This window comes from Eumetopias jubatus, unplaced genomic scaffold (genome assembly GCF_037043125.1).
Source record: "Eumetopias jubatus isolate StellerSeaLion01/CBP00866 unplaced genomic scaffold, mEumJub1_p1.0 scaffold_1, whole genome shotgun sequence".
NCBI lineage: Eukaryota > Metazoa > Chordata > Mammalia > Carnivora > Otariidae > Eumetopias > Eumetopias jubatus.
The window spans coordinates 144,014,202-144,027,843 of NW_028274807.1; the positions used below are offsets into that span (position 1 = coordinate 144,014,202).

A 13,642-nucleotide genomic window follows, 5' to 3' on the forward strand; every position below is an offset into this window, starting at 1 on the left:
CGCTTAGAAACAGGCTCCAAAGAGCTTAAAATAGCCAAGGTATAGAACTTCAAGGATTCTGGTTTCTTTCATTCTTGCAACCTCAGCTTATTAGAGAACAGTGGTGACCACCTAAGTGGTCATCTCTCTTGGGTTGGAGGGTTTCGAGAGATTTTGGACCTTCAATAACTCAAAAAACTGCCCAAGACTTTTGGGGGCGGGGAGTAAGGTAAAATAAGAACCAGATTGTAGCCTCTCTTCCTGCCAAATTACTTTGACTGTACCAAGGGAAGACAGTGAGACACCTGTTATCCCCATGACCTTTCATTGGATAAGCCTCAGAAATACTCTGAAAGTAAAAACATATATATATTGAGAAGGACAAACATTTTGTTCTACAAGATTCCCCAAACCCTGTGTCTCTTCTGAAAAGCTCTATAGTCAAACAGCTTTTTTATCCTTCTTTGAGACATGGAGTTGAGCTTGGTAAAATGGCAAAATAATTAAAGACCTTTCTTGAAAAATGTTGGGCCAGGGCCTGAAAATGCTCATGACAATGCTAGAATTGTTTCTTGATGCCTTGGTGTGATAGGAATAATTCACCTCTAAAAGGCTGGAACAATTGTCTCTGGGGTCTGCAGAATGACCATCTGTCCCCTTTCTGCTCCTAGGGCCACAATGCAATAAGATTAGCCCATCCCACAGGCAGCTAATTTTTCACTTTTGAAGCTCTGTTGGTAATGGTGGTATTTTTGTGTCATAGGTTTTGCTTTTTTTTTTTTTTTTGAGAGTTTTCTGTCCTTAGATCGTTTATTTCTCACACTTACTGTTGTTAAACCTGAAATGGGTCTAGTGGGAGAAGAATGTGCACAGGTTCTGATTTCCCCATGGGGAAAGTAAATGCTGGGCTCACAAGATTGTCCTTTCACTGAGCTGTAAATCAGCGCTGTTTGGAACTTTGCCTCTCCTTTTGAAGACTGGTCAGATTAAAATATATATTCAAATTTAACTGGTCTGAAAGAGGCTAATAGAAAAATTGGCAAACCATGAAGAGGTCAAGAGGCAAGGGAAAAATACATCTGGTCAATAAACATGCTAATAAATGCTAAATTTCACAATAATCAAAATGCAAATGCTAATTGAAATACTAAGATGCCAATTTTTGGCTATCACATTAGCAAATCCTCTTTTTAAAGACAATACCTAAGGTTCATAAAAATAATATCCAAGGGGTCATGAAGGTATGAAGAATTGTAGAATCATGTAATCTCATACAGTAGAGTAAAACTGAAAATTGTTTTATAAAAACAACTTCCTGGAAGGTAACTTGGCATTATATTTAAAAATCTTATAATTCTACATAAAATTTTCACTTTAGACATATATCCCATGAGATTTCACTTTCATAAATGTATCCCAAGGAAATAATATGGATACACAGACTCATAGTGGTGTGGTGGTTAATTTTGTGTCAGCTTGACTGGGCCATGGTGCCCATATATTTGCTCAGACAACATTCTGAATGTTTCTGTGGTGTTTTGGGATGAGATTAACATTCCGATCAGCAGAATTTGAGTAAAGCAGCTATCCCTCCATAATGCAGGTGGGTCTCATCTAATCAGTTGAAGGGTTTGACTGAAACAGAAAAGACTGACCTCCCCAGAGGAAGAAGAAGTTCTGCCAGCAGATGTCCTTTAGCCTTGAACTGCAATATCAGCACTTCCCTGGGGCTCCAGGCTGCCAGGTCACCTTGGATATTTTGGACTTGCCAGCCTCCATAATCATGAGAGCCAATTTATTTTAAAATCTCAAATTTTATAGATTAGATAGATAGATAATAGGTGAATAATGGGTAGATAGAACAGATAGATGGATGGATAGATGATTGGATGGATAGATGCATGGAAGGATAGATAGATGATATAGATAGATAGATAGATATCCTATTGGTTCTATTTCTCTAGAGAACCCTGACTAATTTAGTAGGCAATAAAAAAAAGTAGCTTTATTATCTTCAACTCTGCACCTTCAAACCACTGCATGGGGCTGATTCATCCTGTCCCTTGAGGGAAGCTGGAGTGAACTCCATGATATTTGTGGTCATTTTTATGTAATAAAAAATCCTCCCATCACTCCTAGTCACAGAATAGACTAGCTTCCATTTTGTGTTGACTCTCAGGTCATAATAAAAGCTCCAAATGTCATCTAAAATTCAAATTCCTTTCCTCCTCCATCCTGGCCTGCTGCAGCCTTGAAGTCTGCAATATGTAGAGGTTGTGGTTGGCTTCTTCTCTGTTTCCCCAGTCCTGCCTTCTCGCAGCCTCCTCGTTCACTAGGCTGCCTCCTGTTCCTCCAGAGTTGGCGTGGGAGGGAGCGGAGGGAGAGGCCAGGTGAAGGAAAGAGCTCACCTGGTAGGCATGAACACAATGGCATATCAGTTTCCACGCTCTGGAAGCTGTTGAGATTGTCCTCCTCGTGGGGGCACATTCATGGATTCTTCAGGAACGGGACAACTTCTCCTCCACCTCAGCCCATCATTGAGATCATTTGCCTGCTTTTCCTTAGCATGGACAGTGCTTCCCCACTGCACCCCCAGGCGACCCCTACAACTCCCTGCCTTTCCATAGGCCATTCCTCACGGACTTCCTCTTTCCCTTCCCGCTGCCCCTCCTCACGTGGCCTTTGGCTGCTTCTTTCTCCCAGGTGGCCTGAGGAGGTAGACATCATTCATGCCCTCAGGGCAGTTAGGCAGCCTTTGCCTCTGGCCTCTAGGTTTTTCCAGGTGAGGTTCTGAGGGCAGCACACACACATTTCTAAGCATTCTCTCTTGGGTAGGTCTGCACTTTCTTGCAAGTCCTGCTTAGGTGGCCCTAGCTAGCACCTCACTCTGGAATGCACCCCCTCAGCTGGAACACAGAGAAGACCAGCACTATACCATATTTGTATACAACCTCCAGACACAGGAAGGTAATCTCTGTTCCATACATGTTGGAAGTTAAGTCTCAAAGAAATTTGTTGCCTTTTCTAAGATCACACAACCCGTCGATGACAGAGCATGAATTTGAACGAATGATTGTCCAACTCCAGCTCAAGCTCTCGGTGCCATACCACTGTCATCTTCAAGAAAGGGTTTCCGAGGAGAGTTGGCCTTATAATGACCCCCATTCTCTCCCAAAGCATTCCTTTAGTTCATTGATCCAAAATATGGGGCTTGGGGTAGAGTGCACCCCCACGTGAGCCCATGGGAGCCCTTGGGAGGTAGACACTATGCTCTCCATGGGAGCCTGCAGATCTCCAGCGCAGCCCAGAACCCCATGGCTTGGCAGTTCCCCATCAGAGCCAGGAATGGCATAGTCCACACACCTCAATCTCCTGATGGATGCGAGGAAGGCACGATGTGAGCCCCGAACATTAGTACGTGTTTATAAAAGTCATTATAAGCATCTCGGAGAATGAGAAGAAAAACAAAGCCGCTCTATTTACAGTGGGGGAAAGAGGAAGAAAGCCCTTCCAAGACTATGCTTAATCATACTTCTGTATAGGGACGGGAAAATTACCCGTAAATCTTTCCTTCCTGTTTGATACAAAGCTGATGGATCTTCCCTTTGGAGATGGATGCCTCTAAGTCCCTAATGGCTGCAGGAGAGAGCGGGGGCCCTGCATTCCGGTGCCCGCCCTGCTGGGAAGCACATCAAAGCAGCTTTGTTTTTAAGTGGGACACACCCGCCCAACTGACCCAACCCCAGGCCCTTTTGGATCCTCTTTCTCTCTCTGTGGAATCTGCAGTCAGCTCTGCAGCTGACCCCGGAGGTCACCCAGGCAAGCACTTTCCTGTTGGAAACTTGTTCGGTTGGTGCATTTCCACTGCCTCTGAGTCATTATCCTCCAGCCCTGACATGGACACCCCCATTAGATGGAAGAGCTCTACTCTCCCCGCCATCCGAAACACAAAGGCCGCAGTTTTTGTTGTTGTTTAGATCTGCTTTCAGCTGTTAAAAATAAAAACCTATGTTGTGCTTTTTTTCTTATGACAAAAGCAATACGTGCTTGTCATGAACATATTCAAACAGTGCAGATAAGCAAGATGAAGAAATGAAAAGCACCCATTATTGCATCAAACGAAGAATAAGCACGGTGAGTCTTGTTGGAATACACCTTTCCAGACTTTTTTCTCTGCAGAGATCTATCCATTTAGGGTCGCAAAAGGAGACCACACTGAGCACCCTGGTGATGAACTTGCTTTTTTGCATTTGGCACTACGTTGAGAAAATGTTCCCACGTCATTAAGTATTCTGCACGATTTTAAAAATGTTTTGCAATATGAATAAAGCTTGGTAGTTTGAGTCTCAATATAAAAGGAGTTCACATTTGAAATTTCATAGCCTTTGCTCTGGCCGCTGCTCTCCTGGGGACACTGCAGAAATATTACAGGTCAATCAGAATGATGCACCCTTGATTTTTTTTTTCCATTGGAAAAATAAGGACATTGCTAACGTTCTTTATTTTATTTTATTTTATTATGTGATGTTAATCACCATACATTACATCATTAGTTTTTGATGTAGTGTTCCATGATTCATTGTTTGCATATAACACCCAGTGCTCCATGCAGTATGTGCCCGCTTTAATACCCGTCACCAGGCTAACCCATTCCCTACCCCCCTCCCCTCTAGAACCCTCAGTTTGTTTCTCAGAGTCCACAGTCTCTCATGGTTCCTCTCCCCCTCCGATTCCCCTCTTCATTTTTCCCTTCCTACTATCTTCTTTTTTTTTTTTTTCCAACATATGATGTATTATTTGCTAATGTTCTTTTAAACAACATGTAGCAGTTATGACTGTTACTGGTTCAGGGAGCTTCACAACACTCAGGTACAAATATGTTCCCATCTCTCTTCTGCCTTCAAATCAAATTAGAAGAGGCCCAAGCCCTTGCCACCAGCATCTCCTGCTCCCACTACCATAACGGAAGTGATGCTGATTGTCTCTGCCCTACCTCGAGAACCTGCCTACCTGTGAACTATTGAGACAAAACACAGACCTTGAGGTCACAGACCTTGGAAGACAAGGGTCAGCCTGAATTCCCCACCAACTCAGGAAGTACTAGGGTCTCCCCAGCCATCCCCACCCCTGCTGTCTTTGCTTCGCACCATGACCTTTGGTGCTCCAGTGCCAATGGATGATACTAGCCGATTGGTGGGATGCCAACCCCCAGCATGGGCCCACTCCCAGCATGGTGGCCTGTGAGAGAGGAAGCATCCAGTCTCTCTCCTGCACCCTCAGCAACAGACACCCCTTGCTGTCCTCAACCCTTTCACTCCTGCTGAGAGCCATTCCTCCCATGGCTCCAGGCAGGGGAACCAGGTCAGAAATGGGTTCAGGCGCCCATGGCTTGCCAACCAGAACCATCACTTATTCCATTTTCCTCCCCCAAGGAGCCATAGCTGCACATCTGGAATCCATCATCTTCCTTCTCAACACTGGAAGTACAGAAGATTTAGTCCACTCCCCTTCTGTTCAGTAGGACATCGGGGTAGTGATTGAGGGATTCAGGCCCTCAGAACAAAGAGCCACACAGGCAGCTTTGCCTCTGACCCTGGAATATGAATGTTGCTGCCTCTCTGCCTTCAAAACGTTGGGGAGTGCTAACGCAGAAGGAGAGACCAGACCTCCCTCCAGCATCTGGGAGGAAGAAAAGGCTGTTTATTCATGATGGGGAAAGGAATAATCATCCTACCTCATTTTTTATTCTCTAGCCCAAACACAAGCAAGGAAACTGTTTCGAGCTTCTTGCTAAAGCAGTGAAAAACAAAACCCTAGCTACATTTTAAGTGGGTCACCCTGCTGTAGAGCAAAATTAATCTTCAATGGATCACTCCCTTTTGCTTTAAATGAACAATTACTGATTGTCTTCAGGAAAACCACCTGGTGCCATGGAAAATCCCCCCGGGGCTGGAATCAGAAAACCCAAGCTCTTCTTTCCCTGTCACTAATTCCCAGGAGGACTTTGAGCCAAGTATTAAACCCTCTGAAACCCCATTTCTCTCTCTCCCTGAGACTGGACTTGATGGTGAACCTTAATGGCCAAAGTCCGTTAGCCAAGAGTCTCTGCTTCCCTGGACAGCGCTTAACAGTTTTACTACCAACATTCGCCGGAGCAATTCATTTTTCTGTGCATTTTTATTTTATAATTTCCAGGAAAACCTAAAAATCCAAATACTTGCTCAATAATGTGGGACTCACTAAAATACTGTGGTTAAGTGACACAGTGGATTTACTATAATTTACTATCTATATGACCGAGCAAGCTGTTAGCTTCTCTGAAATTCAGCTTCCTCAACTATAAGAATAGTTAGCACAAATTCCATAGGCCCTCAGTGTTCAAGTATATGAACTCAATAAAACTTCACAATTGCTACTCTAGAAGGTAGGTACCATTATTATCATCAGTCTTATGAGTGAGGAAACAGGCATGAACAGGTAAGTGACTTTCCCAAGGTCACACAGCTAAGAAGTGACAGAGCCAGGATTTAGCCCAGGCACCTGGTCCCAGAGTTCACCTGCTTAAATGTTTGTCACACCACCTGTGGCATTGAGACAAGGCGTGGTAAGCGAGGCTGACGTCCTATGATTGTTGAAGGGGTTAAATGTATACAAGACACTGTACCAGACACACACGAAGTCCTCAATTTATGAATCAGTATTACTATGTTATTATTTTCTAGATGAATCTGATAAAGCATTTTGCTGCCAGTTGAAAATTATAAGAACTCTGTGGCGACATAGAGAAACCCAACTACGACACAACGCATAGTGAAGAAAACGTTAATATAAAGGGGTGTTATGGGGCGCCTGGGTGGCTCAGTCAGTTAAGCTTCTATCTTCGGCTCAGGTCTTGATCCCAGGGTCCTGGGATCGGGCCCCACATCAGGCTCCCTGCTCCGCGGGAAGCCTGCTTCTCCCTCTCCTGCTCCCCCTGTTTGTGCGCCAGTCTCTCTCTGTCAAATAAATAAAATCTTTAAAAAATAAATAAATAAAAAATAAAGTGGTATTATGTTTGGACCGTGCCTGTGTACAAACTACGTTCACATTCATTCAGCCAGTTATTGCTCTACAGCAAACAATAAGCACATACTTCCCCTAGGTTAGCAGATCCACGCATTGAGACAGGGCTGACCTGGGCAGTTTGGCATCATGCTGCAATCCTCTGATGCAGACTGGACTCAGGTCTGCTCCACCATGCCCACTGCCAGCCTCATGACACCCCAGTAATCAAAGTCATCATAGGTCGGAGCCCAAAGGAAAGGAATGAGAAAGAAGGCTCCACACCCCATGAGGCCAAAGCAAGGCACGTGGCCTAGCCCTGTATCCACTGAACAGGAAAGGTGGCTTTTCCCATGAAAGTGGAGGTGAGGAAGTAAATATTTTTAAACAACAATTTGTTACAAAAAGGACCAGATGGAACCAGAAGACAAGGAGAATATTTTATCTTCTTGTCTTTTCAAAATCACGTTTACTTTTTTGTTGTCTTTAAGACCAAAGGAGGAAAACAAAAGGAAACTTCAAGAGTCTGTCCTAAAAGAAAAGGCTAAAAGGAAAGATTGCACTAAGTAACATTTGTTCACTCACTCAGCAAATATCTGGGGCCCTGCTTTGCTCCGGGAAAATCATGGCCCCGGTCCTCAAGCGACTCACAGTTCAGTTCATGAGCGATAGTGGTAATGATTATGATAATTATAATAATAGCCAGCATTTATTAAGTGTGCCATATCCCAGGTGCTGTGCTAAGTCATTTGTATAGTGTAACCTCTTATAATCCTATTGCAAAAAGTCTATAAAAGAGATCATTATAATCCCTTTTTATCGAAGAGAAACTGAGGCACAGAGAGGTCAATAATTTATGAAAGGTCACCCAGCTAGCAAGTGGCACAGCTGGAACTCCAAAGGGCAGTCCAGTTGTAGACCCTAAGCCCTTCGCTCCTCATTCCCACACGGTGCCCTAACCCGCCCCAGCAAGCCCTCTCCCAGTCCCTGAATTAAAGGATCACCAACACAAAGTTAGTTGGCAAATGCAAAGCCTCCTCTTTCAAATGTGGACTTAACGCATTAGATCTCCCTGGCAGAGATGGGCAAGGGGTGCCAGGCTTCAGTAAAGAAAACTTCCGGTGAGCTTGGAGAAGACCACAATGTTCATTTTCTAAGTGAAGGGAAGCTGAGTAAAGCCACTGGGAGGGCGGTAATCAGCTTTTCTCAGCCTCAAATGGGAACAGTACAAATAAGGGCCTGCCCCACAGCATCAGGGAACTGAGGCAAAAGATAACAGTTCCAGGTAACAGGGACTTTTTGCATGGAAAGAGCCTACCAAGGGGGGGTGGGTGGCTGGGGGCAAAGGATCCCATTCACAGAGGCAGTGTGGTAAAGCAGGTCAAGCAGCGGGGGCAAGGTACGGATGGATGAGATACGCTTTCAAGACAACACAGAATTCCATAACTATTTTACTCCGCAGTTTGAGGAATCCACCAAAGCCCAGTCCAGACCACCAAATTATACCTTCCTTCTCGACTTCCTAAGCCTGTCCAGACCACCCTGGAGCCCGTTCTTGCACAGCCTGGATCTGTGATGGCAGGTAAGAAAAAATTCGCCTCCCACCTCCATCCCCCAAAACCAAAACCAAACTCCGGAAGAGGGAGCCACCTGAACAATGCCATGGAACTCAGCTATTTCAAATACAATGACAATATTTCATACCTCCGTAGCTCAGCCTGGGAATGCAAATAAAATCCAACAGCCAGCAAGGAGAGCGTTTGATGAATCAAGGAGGAAGGAGCTTTTTTGTTTGTAAGTGTCCGATTCAACCCATCACAAATGACCTGACAAAAGCAGCTGATGAAAGAAATGGCCCAGTGGAAGCTGCAGACAGCCCTTCCAGAGAAATCTGCGAGTAGCTCACCAACAGTTCCCTTCCCTCAGAAATAATGGCCAATCATATTAAGTACACTAACAGAAAAATCAGGGTCTGACTCTCCCAATAAAACTGGGTCACTCTTCACCTGAGCGGGCCCTGCGAAGCTGCTAACTCCCAGCCAGGATACCTGATTAACAACCTGGAGAACCTGGCAAAAATCCCATTAGCCTGGACGAATGGATTTCCAGCTATATCAGCCCTCGCATTACTGACAGGAAGAAAATGAAGAGATTAAAGAAGTAAGATTTCTGAGAGAGTTTTGTAATGCTCCGCCCCCCACACACACAGGCTCAGTACCGGGAAAGGCACTGATATTTGTGGAGCACCCCCCCCCCCGCTCTGGTTCTGTCGTTTCCTAATGCGGGAAGCCCTGGACAATTCCAGAAAGGTGGGAATGGAAGGCATCTGGGAGAATGAGGAGAACTTTCCTGGAAAAGGCTGTGGAGGAGGCATCAGGGGGTGGCCCTATGAATACCTCCCTCTTGTCTCCTGGTCTCTTTGTTTTACTGCTTCCTCTCTTCTCTCTTGATAATCTTATCATAACTCCTGTCAGGATGTGACCTTACAGTCAATTCTTGCAAAGGTACCACTTTAAAAAAGAATGGGATCTGGGGCCCCTGCTCTAGGTTAAGCGTCTGGTGAAAGATGGAGGCCACATTCTGCAATGAGTGTAAGGATTTTGTTTACTTCAGAGTGAGGGTGTCCAGGAGTACACGGAATAAGGAGTGGGGGTGATGTGGGTTGGGGGTGGGGGGTGAGAGGAGAGAGCACAGAGCCTACGGGGATGAAACAAAAACCAAAGACAGGGCAGGAGGCGGGGCATTCGACATGGTGTACGTGATAGCTAAGTGAGGTGAGCCAGTCACAAAAGGACAAACACTGTATGATTCTCCTCATCTAAGGAACCTAGAGTCCAATTCATAGAAGCAGAAAGTAGAAAGCTGGTTGCCAAGGGCTGGGACTGGTGCCATGGAAGTTAGTGTTTAGTGAGTATGGAGTTTCATTTGGGAAAGATGAGAAAGTTCTGGAGATGGATGGTGGTGATGGTTGCCCAACAATGTGAATGCACTTGAAGCCACGGGTTGTATCCCTAAAAATGGTTAAAATGATCAATTTTGTGTTATATGTATCTTATCACACATGCAATTTTTTTTTTTTTTTGACAGTATGGTGTGGGGGCAGGGGTTGGTCTGCTTATGTGGAAGACCTAGTCTGACAAGAAGCAGATTCAGGGTCACTCTGAAATTCAGGGGCCAGGGGAACAGGAGGCAGGGAGGGGTGGGGTGCCCTGGACCCCGGGGACTCTCCAGGAAATGCCCTTCTCAATGGTGGCTGAACTTGGGAAACTGGACTCTTCCCAAGTGACTGAGGGAGGATGAGTCCTTTATTCTAAACCATCCTGAGTGTACAGAAGACATCCTCCATTCCTACTCATCCAAGAGTGGGAATTAGTAACAAACAGGAATGCCCTTCCCTAGAGGAACCCCCTCAAAGCCATTCTAGGAAGCCTGGGAATAAACACGGACCATGTTGAGGTTGAACTGCGGTGATGCTCCCTCTTTCAGATCAGCAGGGAAACAGCTAGCAGATCTGACCCGTGGAGGTCCCTCAAACTCTGTGCAAGAAAGCAAAAGAGATTGTGGGACCCAGCACTCCAGCTGCGGATGAACCCTGATGAATGAGGCTAGGCGGAGTGCGCGTGGCGGGCCAGTGGGGGCTGCCCCAGGTCGGGCACGGTTCAGACGTAGCCTGGGAACCGCTGTCCAGCCTCGAAAAGGAGTTTGGGCTGGCGGCTCCCGGAGGCATCCTGTTTGCTACAGGCAAGCATCTTTTCTGTGGGTTATTTTTGGCGCCGGCCTTGGCTTGTTTTTCTTGGTGCTGCTTCTTGGCTCGTAGCATTTCTTCCCTGGTTTATTAAAAACTGAGATAAATCACCTAATAAATCTTTGTTCCGTTTTTCCCTTCCACCCTCTTCGACAGTTGCCCAAGTCACGAAGTTGTATCTTTCCCTCAGCAGGAGGCTAACAAAATAGAAACATATAGATCAAGCAAACAAAGAGAAAAATCTTTAATTATTCAAAAGCCTCCCACTTCGGGGACTAAATTTACTTGCCTCGGTTTGACTTAAAAAGGCACAGCAGCCCCTGACATCAGCCCCTGCAGGCAGGTCGGTCTCGCTTTGCGTGATGGACGGGAGCACAAATCAACAGCCTTCCCTGATTGGCTGGACAGTTACTGGGAGCACTCCTCACCCTTCGGTTTTAGAGCTTCCCTTCCTCCACCCATATACACAAACCTCTGCTCCCAACTATCCTTCAATTTCTTAAAATCATTGAGTCCCAGAATTCGGGCATTTGAAAGGAACTCAGCATCCGCAAATAGAAGCCCTTTTTTCTTCATCACACAGGATTCTGAGGCTACTAGTCTGAGGCTATCTCAAGGACATCTAGTCTGACAACGACTCTCCCCATCAGAGGTCTTCTAATTCACACAAAAGTCGATTTAGGACCCCACTCGTATTATATCCGTACTTGCATGAGGACTTTGCTCATTTAATTACATATTTTTAAAATTTTCAACTTTTATTTATTTTTTGAAAAGGCAATCTGTTCACCTGATTGGTAATTTGAAAGATAAAAAGAAAAGATAATCCTATCTAATAGACATCGAGTTCCCTTCCCGAGAGGCAACAGTTAATTCCTCGACTATCCTTCCTGAGATAGTATATCCGTGTGTGTGTGTGTGTGTGTGTGTGTGTGTGTGTGTGTATACACACCTAAGTATAGGAAGTATATATGTTATATATATACAAGTACAGTGAGTCTATATATTATATAAATATGCTTATATTTATATACTTATATATTATATAAATATACTTAAGTGTATCTATATATAGTATATATAGTACTTACATATAGTATATAGTACTTAAGTATATTAAGTATATCCATATATAACATATAAAATAGATATATATAGATATAAGAGATATATAATAGATTATATAATACATATACTTAAGTATATTAAGTATATCTATATATAATATAAGATATATATAATAGATAGTCTTAAGTATATTCCTTTCTTCCCCTTTTGTACACAAATGCTTTTATGCTGGTCTGCATCTGCACCTTCATATATTTTGCAGATCTTCCTGTACCAAGCTTCATTCTTTTAGCGCCATGGTATTCCATTATATGGATGTATTATTAGGGGAAATTCTGGTTGCTTCCAATCTTTCTTATTACCAATAATGCTGCAGTGAATAATCTTGTGCTCATGATATTTCGCACCATTATTACTTTAGGATGGACTCCCTGAAGTGGAATTGCTGGACCCTTGGGTATGTGCATTTGCCATTTTGATTGCTATTGCCAGGTGTCCTCCACTAACTTATTTTCTTACCAAGAATGTATAAGACTGCCTGTTTCTCTACAGCCTCACCAACAGTATGTTATCAAACTTTTTGACTTTGGCTGTATTTATTTATTTACTGGTTTCTCTCTCTGGTTTCATCCCCTCACTAGGATCGGAGCCCATTATGGTTCCTCAGAACCTAACATGATATCTGGCCCATAATAAATTCTCAATAGATATTTGATAGTGCTTTTTTAACAGCATATACTATACACTAAATCAGAATGATACAGAGAAGATCGGTATGGGCCTTGTGCAAGGATGACACCGAAATTCGTGAGGCATTCCATGCTTTTAGAGAATATATCATTTTTTTTAGATTTATTTATTTATTTTAGAGAGAGAGAGCACACAAGCAGGAGGGGCAGAGGGAGAGGGAAAGAGAAAATCTCAAGCTGACTCTACGCTGAGCCGGGAGCCCAACACGTAATTCAGTCTCACAACCCTGAGATCATGACCTGAGCTGAAACCAAGAGTCAGACGCTTAACCAACTGCACCACCCAGGTACCCCAAGAATATATCTTAAATGTTCTCACCACCCACACACACAAAAAGGTAATTACATCAACTGGTGGAGGTGTTAACTAATCTTATCATGGTAATCATTTCTCAGTATATACGTGTATCAAATCATCGTTGTACACCTTAAACTTAGACAGTGTTGTAGATGAATAATATCTTAATAAGCTGGAAAAAAGTGAATCCCTCCAATAAATAAATAAGCCAACAAACAAATATTTGAGAAATACATGAATGAGCAAATGAATTATAGTTCTATGTATATGGATTGTAATTATATAATTATAATCTTTAAATCAGAATTAGAAACCATGGCCCTCAGTTCTTCTGTTCTGTGAGTTTGGGTATGCTGCACTTTCTTTTATTTAAATGCGGCCCACTTGTACACATGCCCTGAAAGCTTTACAAATTCTTAGAGACAGAAGATTTATCTCATTCCTCCTCCTCCACTGCCCATGTTATTGGAAGTTCAGAACACTGAAATGTTCTCTTTCAGGAGTATTTTGTTTCAAACACCTGGTGATGACTGCCTTGTTAAAACAGAAAATAAAATCAAACGTGAAAAGTCTCATCCACCTCCAAGGAGAGTTCTAGAGTGGGATGGCCCTTCAGAGCAGTCCCAAGTAGGGATGAAGGGGCCAGGCTTGTAGACCGCCATGGGTCAGTCACTAGATTTGCCCTATCCCTAGGAGAAGAGAATGTCCCTGGGCAAGGCAGCCCTCTTGGGTAGAAGTCATTCCAGCTGGAGACCATCTGCC

The 13,642-nt window shown here is 43.9% G+C and overlaps 1 non-coding gene across 1 annotated transcript; it reads left to right on the forward strand.

Annotated features, from left to right (window-relative positions):
- The first annotated feature begins 12,550 nt into the window (after positions 1–12,550).
- Positions 12,551–12,660, forward strand: LOC114212369 (U6 spliceosomal RNA). Its single transcript, XR_003609951.2, has one exon. It is a non-coding gene; the product is annotated as a U6 spliceosomal RNA (small nuclear RNA).
- Positions 12,661–13,642: the final 982 nt, after the last annotated feature.